This window comes from Mus caroli, unplaced genomic scaffold, assembly GCF_978045245.1.
Source record: "Mus caroli unplaced genomic scaffold, Mus_caroli_1 scaffold_20, whole genome shotgun sequence".
Classification (NCBI taxonomy): Eukaryota; Metazoa; Chordata; class Mammalia; order Rodentia; family Muridae; genus Mus; species Mus caroli.
The window spans coordinates 37,777,841-37,786,192 of NW_028227275.1; the positions used below are offsets into that span (position 1 = coordinate 37,777,841).

Consider the following 8,352-nt stretch of genomic DNA (forward strand, 5'->3'; position numbering starts at 1 on the left):
GGAGGGGGTTAGTGGGTTGGAGAGACAGCTCAGTGGCTTAGAGTATCTTTTTCAGGCATCAAGGAATGAGGTAATTATTACTGGCAGTTGCTAAGAAACGACTGCCGGTTTTTAGTGTCCGTTTTAGAGTCAAGGAGGTGGAAAATGAGGGGAGTGACTCACCTTGCCTCATTTCTGCTCCTTGCAGGTTTCATGCTTCACTTTCCTCTCCAGGTTGCCTTTAGCCTTTGACTATATTCAGTGTGGATGGAAACAGAGGCAGATATAAGCACAGCTTCTGTGGTATCTCCAGGGTTAGCACTGCCCAAGGGGAAGGCACACCAGTTACTAGGTGCTACTTATCCCAGTCTCTGCATTTATCCCAGTTCTCGGCAGCACCTAAACACCCAAGCTCTTGAAATAGAGACAACTTTCCCTGCAGATTGGCTTCCCTCTTATGATTCACCATCTGCAGTGGTAGTTATTTCTGTAGAGAGGGGAGGAATTGCACAGATATGGAAAACGCAGTACCTCTGATGTGAGGTCTGGCTTAAGATGGAAGAACAAAGTTCAGAGATGATAGCTTAAAATACCTGTGCTTGGGCATCTCAGCAAGCACGGAGGTTACAAAGACATGCACAGATGAGTGAAGACAATGGGATATGAGACAGCCAGCACAATTTCAAGACATGCGATGTGGTCACGTGCTCAGACTCCAGGGGAAAGCCCAAGAGCGGCGTCTGACAGTAGAGATCCACGGTGTAGCATTCCAGAGGTCTGGATGCTTTTGTGACTTACTCTTGGAGGGATAAGACTTGGCTTCCTTGATGTCTCATCCCTGTGTTTCTCCATACAACCAGAACTGGGGAAAAATAAGTTTTCATAACTAATAAGTTTTCTAATACGGCTGGATTTCTGGCATGTGGATTTCTGTAAAGACATAGCACATCCCAGAAATTAGGCACCCTGCTCGTGGATTCTGGATGCCTCCACTCAAATTCTGATTTGGCTCCTTACAAACTGGACTTGAGAGTAAGTCTTTTTTTACCCTCTGATTCTTTTTCCTACTTTGCCAAAAGAGATAAAGTAGTTACTATGAAGAATAACAAAAAGTAATAGGTGATAAGACATAGGCAACACACTCCTGCTGTCCCAACACTTGTGGGGCTGGAGAGAATCAGAAATTCAAAGTCATCCTTGGTTCTGTAAGAAGTTCGAGGTGGCCGGTGCTAAATAAAACTTGGTCTTAAAACAAAGTAAGGCCCTCAAAACACCCAACAACAACAACAACAATGTAATACATACAAGAACATAGACACATTAAGTTTTGGACACAAAAGTCTTCCTAGTTTATGTGATAAGGAATTAGTAAAATTCAGTTATTTTTGTATCTCTTTCTGTATAAGAAAAGCATGAGCTTAGAGTGCCATCTTAAGGATAAAGCAGCCATAGAATCCTACCAGGTCACCATCCTTTTCTCTAACCAGTGGCTAAGCAAGGTCTTCTCCTTCCCACAGAAGTGACTGACTGTGGTACTCCTGATTTGTACATTAATTCCTCAAAAAGCTTGTGCAAAGTTAGACTTCTTTACAGATCCATCTTTTTAAAAAATATCACCTAATTTAGTTTTCATGAGCTGTGTCTGGATTATCTAGTTGTTCAAGAAAAACACTTACTTTAGCATAAATGTGCACATGGGTTCCAAATACCAGAAGGGATATAAAAGGTCGCCTTGGAGGTCTATAATAATTTTGTTGATCCTTTTGGTTGTATACTACTTTTTAATCTGGATAGCCCCTCTTCTAACACTTCATAAATTATTAGACTGCACAATGAATGATTGCATATTATAAAATATGCAATGGATTCAAATCCAACCAAAAGTCTCCTGAAAACAGTTTTTAAATAAGGCAGGAAGGCCAGTTAGATGGCTAATCAGATAAAGATGCTCACTGCTAAGCCTGATGGACGGAGCTTGATTCTCAAAACCCACATGGCAGAAGGAGAGAACAACGCCTGAGTTGTCAAGTGACCTCCACGTGAGTACGCCCATGTGATGTGGAAATTGCTGGTTTCTTTGGAGACTCAGTCTTGTCTTGTGATGTTTCTCTGGAAACTGTCTTATGAGAGGATGTTTTTGTTGAAGCAGACACATGGAAGGATGGTTTGCTAAAAACATACATGTGGCAGGGTTGTTTGTTTGTTTGTTTGTTTGTTTTTGAGGCATCCTAGAAAAGGGGCCTATGATGTTTTGCTAGTGCAGATGCTTGAGAGAACATGAGATGTTTGGAAAAGATATAAATCTAGCCCAGTGGACAGTGGATGAGGCTCAACAGTGTTGGTATGCCTTGCCATTCTTTACTGGTCATTGTTTGGCTTTGCTGAAGCTGTTCTTCGCTGAAGATACTGGGTGGTATTGGTACACCTTGCCACATAGCCCAGAAGGGGAACTAGAGATATGGCCACTGCTGCTGCAGCTTGCAGTGCTAACCCTGCAAGTGGGACGACAGCTCAGGGCTGAAGTGATACCTGCATGCCCAGTGAGCGTACAGGGCTGTTGGCTCTGAGGGCAAGGAGGTATGCTGTCGCCTGGAGTTTATGTGGATCCTGCCTTCCAACCCTCTGCCCAGCCACAAGATGAGCCTGACCCTGCACAACAGCAAGGCCTTTGAGATGAGTCTCAGAATAACCCAGTATTTATGGCACTTTAGAAAACAGAAACCTCATTGAACCAGACCAATGACTCATTGCAATAAGAATTTGTACATAAAGCTGTTTTGGAAAAGCAATATATACTGTGTGTGACACGGCAATTTGCAAAAGCAAGATATGCACACGAGTTGAAAAAAGGTTCATTTTGTGGATGACATGTTGCTGTCCATAGTCTGTGCTGCTGCTGGAGGCCATGTTAATGTCTGTGATCCTTGCTGCTGCTCATTGTCATAGGCGGAGATACTTCTTCTGCAGTGATATCAATGACTGCAGACTCAAAATTGAGAATGAAAGTCATTCAAGGCTTCTGAGGAAACCTCTCCCCCACCAAAAGGAGGGTAAGGCAGTCCAGACAGGAACCCACTGAAGAGAGTCCTTAGAATTTGTTATAAACACGCTGAAGGATAGCTCTTCACAATTGATGGCTTCTGGCTGATGGAGTGGGAGGGGTGAGAATGGACTCGCATATCTTTAAGGGGCTGACCGCTGGGAGCTTGACCATGCTCCAATGAGTATATGAGCAACACAAATTAGACGTAGTGTATTTGGGGGACAGGTCATAAGAGTAGGAGGTAGACCTGGGAGGGATGGGGAGCAAGTATGATTAGGGGTATTATATGAAATTCCCAAATAGTCAATAAAAATATTGTTAGAAAAATATGAACCGCTTCACAAATTTGCATATTATTCTTACGTAGGGGCCATGCTAGCGTTCTCTTTACTATTCCGGTTTTTGTGCATGTGCTGCCAAAGCAAGCACAAGTTAGAGCCAACCCTTCTAGGATGTATAACCAACCCCCTGGGCTTAATTTCCAACATGGGAATAAAAATGTTTTTATTTAATTAAAAAAGATAAAGTACAATAAGTGGCACCCAAATGTTGGTAGCAAACAATAGCTGTGGAATTGACCTAAAAACAGAAAGAAAATTATGCCTAGAAGTGGAAACCCAGCCACCTTTCTGGGGCAAGTGAGGTCATGGGCATTAGAAAAGTATGTACTGCCACTACTTGGCTAAACCAGTACATTTCCTTACTAAATTCTAAATCATATCTTTATACACATCGTGTAGCTACCACTCCTCACTAAATAAGACTCTCTTTACAGCAAGTGGAGACCATAACAGAAAAACCATAACTTGATACAGTGCAGAGATCAAGGGATCATGGAGAAGCCATCTACATCTACATCATAGCGCCTGCAATTGTGGCTCAGGGAATGTTCTGGAAGAGAGGTTAGAAAGATTATAAGAGCCAGAGTATTACCACATTTTTTTTGTGTGTGTGAGAAAATCTCCCCCTAGGAATGGCTGAATAAATAAGACAGGAATAATGGCAATATCAATAGATGTACAAATGTGGAATGGAGCAAAGCTACCACAGGTTCCATGCCTAGACAAAAAATTATAGGCAGCTAGTGACCACTGAGAAAGAGAGAAATAATCTCTCCCAAAGATAAGTCCTGTATTTATTGGTCAGCCCTGGATATATATACAAACAACAAAACACAATTCCAGTGGGTTGTATTTATATTGTGTTATATTGTACATACATACATACATATCTAAGTAACAATGAAAGACAAGGAGGTTATCAAATTGAAAATTTGGGGAGTCATGATATTCTGGAGGGACAAAAAGGAAGGGAAAATGATAATAACTAATAAAATTAAAAATTCAGGGCTGATGACATGGCTCAGGAGGTTATGGTGCTTGCAGCCAATTCTGCATGAATTGACCTGAATTCAACCCTAAGGACCCACATAGTGGAAGGAGAAAATCAACTTCTGCATAATAAATGACAAGTGCTGGCAAGGAAGTGGGGAAAGAGAGAGTCTAATGAATGGCTAGTGGGGATATAAACTGATGGAGCCTCTATGGAAATGACCGTAGAGGTTTCTCAAAAACATAAAACAGACCTACCATAGGATCCAGCCATCCCAAACTAAGACAGACAAGGAAACAAAGTAAGAACTACCTTACCATAGAGACCTTCACACACACCAATTGTCTCACTATTCACAAGAGCCGAGGTATGGGATGAGTGTTTGTTCTCATTTCTTCATGACTGTCATTCAGACTAGAGTGAGCTAGGCTCTCCAGGCAATTTTCTTTTTCCTAATGCATAAGGGTGTCAAACACTTTCTTAAAATATTTATGGACCATTTGTACTTCTTCTTTGAGAATCACTTGTTCAATTTATGCCATTCTTTGGTTTGGATGATTTGGGGCTTTAATTTAAAGCGTTCTTGTTTGGTTGGGGGTGCTTAGCTTTTTAAGTTCTGTATAGATGCTGGATATTAACTCCCAGTCAGCAGTAGAGTTGAGTCAGTCTTCCTCCCACCCTGGAGGCTATCTCCTGATTCAGCTGATTGCTTCTCTTGCAGTACAGAAACTTCTTAGCTGAGTGCAATTCCATTTATCAAATTTTGGGAATTATTTCCTTAGCTAGTAGAGTCCTTTTCAAAAATCCTAGATGATGCCTATATCTTAAAGTGTTTTCCTTAACCATTTCAGGACTTTAGGAGTTACCTAAGATATTTAGTGCATTGTGAGTTGATCTCTGTACAGAGGATGTAGTTTATTCCTGTACGTGTAGATTAACTAGTTTACCATTTGTTGAAAAACACTACTTCTTCACCAACGTTATGTTTTTTTACATAACTTTGTCTATATTTCACTGCTGTAGCTGGGTAGGTTTGAGTCTCCATATATTGCACTGATCACGTGTCTGTTTAGGGTCAGGGTTCTGCCGTGTGTGGCGTTGGCACTGTATCACAATTTGGAACCAGGTCTGCTCCTCCTCCAGAACTGCCTTCTTGGATTAGCATTGTTTTGACCATTTTTGTCTTTTGTGTTCTAAAATTTTTTGTTTCTTTTTACCTAGCTCTGTAAGAACTATTATTTTGATAGGGGTTGCATTTAATTTGAAGTTTTTTTTTTTTTTTTTTTTTGGTAATGAACCATTCCACAATATTCTATTAATATCTGAGTGTTGGATATCTTTCCAACTTTTAGCATCTTCTTCAATGTCTTCAAATTTTCATTGTTTCATGGGTATTTTTTATCACTTTGAAGCCATTTTTAGTTTTTTTTCCTGGTTTCATGTGTGTGTGTGTGTGTGTGATTTAAACCATCAGTTGTGTGATTTTTATATCCTGCTATTTTTAATGTGTTTAGCAGGATTTAATGTGTAAATACAGATGATTTGAATTTCCTTTTCCTAGTTATATCCCCTTTATTTCTTTCTCTCTTATTGCTGTAGCTAAGACTTAAAGCACTGTAAGACAAAAAAAAAAAAAAAAAAAGGGCTGGGCGTGGTGGCGCACGCCTTTAATCCCAGCACTCGGGAGGCAGAGGCAGGCGGATTTCTGAGTTTGAGGCCAGCCTGGTCTACAAAGTGAGTTCCAGGACAGCCAGAGCTATACAGAGAAACCCTGTCTCGAAAAACCAAAAAAAAAAAAAAAAAAAAAAAAAAAAAAAAAAAAAAGCACTGTAAGACTTCAAGACTTGAACGAGTGGAAATTTTGTCTCATTTCAGATTTATCAGAAATGATTTCAGTTTTTGCCAATTTAGCGGATATAGGTTTGCTATGTATGATCTTTTACTTTATGTTCAGATATGTTTCTTCTATTTTTTCAAGACTTTTATAAGAGTAGGCTGAACTTGGTCAATTTTTTTGTACGTATTTAGATAATTGGATGCTTTCTATTCTAAATCTAGTTAAACAGTAGACTAATGAATTACATTTAGTGATTTGTATTTTTTTGAACCAATCTTGCATGCCTAGAATTAAACCAATTTAGTCATGGTGTATGACTGATGAATTTGTTCTAGAATTTGACAAATCTTTTGACTTTGTAGTGTTTGTTTCTTCACACACATACCCTTTCTTCTCTTGCTTACTATAGAGAAAATCTCTTGTGTAGTGTCTGGAAGCATCACCTGTCAATAAAAATCTGATGGCCAATGACCTGAGGCAGGATTAGAAGGTGGGACATATGGCAGAGAAAGAGATGGACTCTGGGAGATAGTCAGGCATGGGAGAGATTTGACACCTGGACTCTGAGGAAGTAGCACACATGAAACTGAGGGGAGGTAACTAGCCTTGTATTAGAAATAGAAGTGTCTAACTGGGCTAAAGAAGTTACTAGCTACTCAGGCAACAAGCTAAGCAGATGGCCTCAGCATTTATTCCTACATAAATAAACCTCCAAGATGTTATGTGGGAACTGGGATGCATGTGGAAAAGCCCATGGTTACCATGTACTGTTATTCTAGTGTGGTTTATTCTTTCCTGGGACTTGCCTCAGAGCAGGCTTGTGTTGTCTCTTCATTCTTAAATATTCTTTCAACTATTTTTCATAAGCAAGCCTAGTGATCATTAATTGATTACCATGGAAATTTCTTTCCTTCAATCCTAACAGGTAGCTTTGCTAATGTTTATTAGGAGGTGTCTTTCACAACTTTTGAGCCACTTCTGTCCAGGTCCTCCTGTCTTTTAAAGTTTTAGTTTAATAATCTGCTCTTATGATGGCTTGTCCCTATGTGTGACTTCATGTTTTTCTCTTGCCACTTTTCATATATTTCCTTTGCACCATATATTTTGTGCATAATTATAGCATAATGGAGGGAGATTCTTTTCTGCTCTTGGCATTCTAAATCCCTGTGTCTTTATTAGCAACTTTCCCCATAAATCTTGGGAACTGGTTGCTATGCTGCTTTTGTTCTTCTTTAATTGTTCAAGTTCCTCCACCTTCAAGCGCAGGCATTTTGTCCTCTCCCCATCCATTCTATTGCTTGGATTTTCCCACCAGGCTTTTAGGCTTTACATTTCTAGCATCTGCAGTTGGGGTTCCTTCGGTATTTCTCTTTGCTGAATTTTTCTTTCATATCTTACATTACTTTCCTTATTTCGTTCGGCTGTTTGTAACTTTGAGCATATTTATATTCTTCTCAATTATCTGAGATTTCATCTATGTAGTTCAAAATATAATCCCTTACACTAGGCATTCAAGTGCCTGGTTTAAGTGTTATATTATTCCAAGTAGGATATTAATTGAGAGAGCAAGCACAGGTGTTTGGTATTTCCACTATGCAATTGTTAGTCTCTACAACTAATGGTGGCTCTGAGGGATGAAAAGATGGCTCAGTAGTTAAGAGACTGCTCTTCCAGAGGACCTGAGTTAGCTTCTTAGCAGACATATCAGACAGATCACTACTGTCTGATATCCTATCACTACTGCATAATCTCATCTCCAAGAGGATTCAATATCTCTAGCTTCTGTCAGCACCTGCACTCACATATGCGTACCCACACAGAGATAAATGATTAAAAATAATAAAATACATATTTTTCGGTTAACAAGTTTAATAAAAATTTAAAATAACCATGGCCCTTTAGTCTTTAAAAAACTGTTATTAAACAACCATAATTAATATGGAGTATACCCATATTTCAGTTAATAAAATTATGCATGAGAGGGGAAATATAGTGGGTAAAAAATAAATATTAAATTGACTATGAAAGAGTAAGGTGAGTATAGTTAGGAATTAAGTATTAGATTGATATTGAAAAGATAGGGTTGGTGAGGATAAGGACTAAGTATGAGATCAATTTTGAAGAAAGAAAATCATGAAGGGCAGAGTAGCCAGGAGGGAAA

The 8,352-nt window shown here is 39.4% G+C and overlaps 1 non-coding gene across 1 annotated transcript; it reads right to left on the reverse strand.

Annotated features, from left to right (window-relative positions):
• Positions 1-3,344: 3,344 nt before the first annotated feature.
• Positions 3,345-3,451, reverse strand: LOC115030029 (U6 spliceosomal RNA). Its single transcript, XR_003835621.1, has one exon. It is a non-coding gene; the product is annotated as a U6 spliceosomal RNA (small nuclear RNA).
• Positions 3,452-8,352: the final 4,901 nt, after the last annotated feature.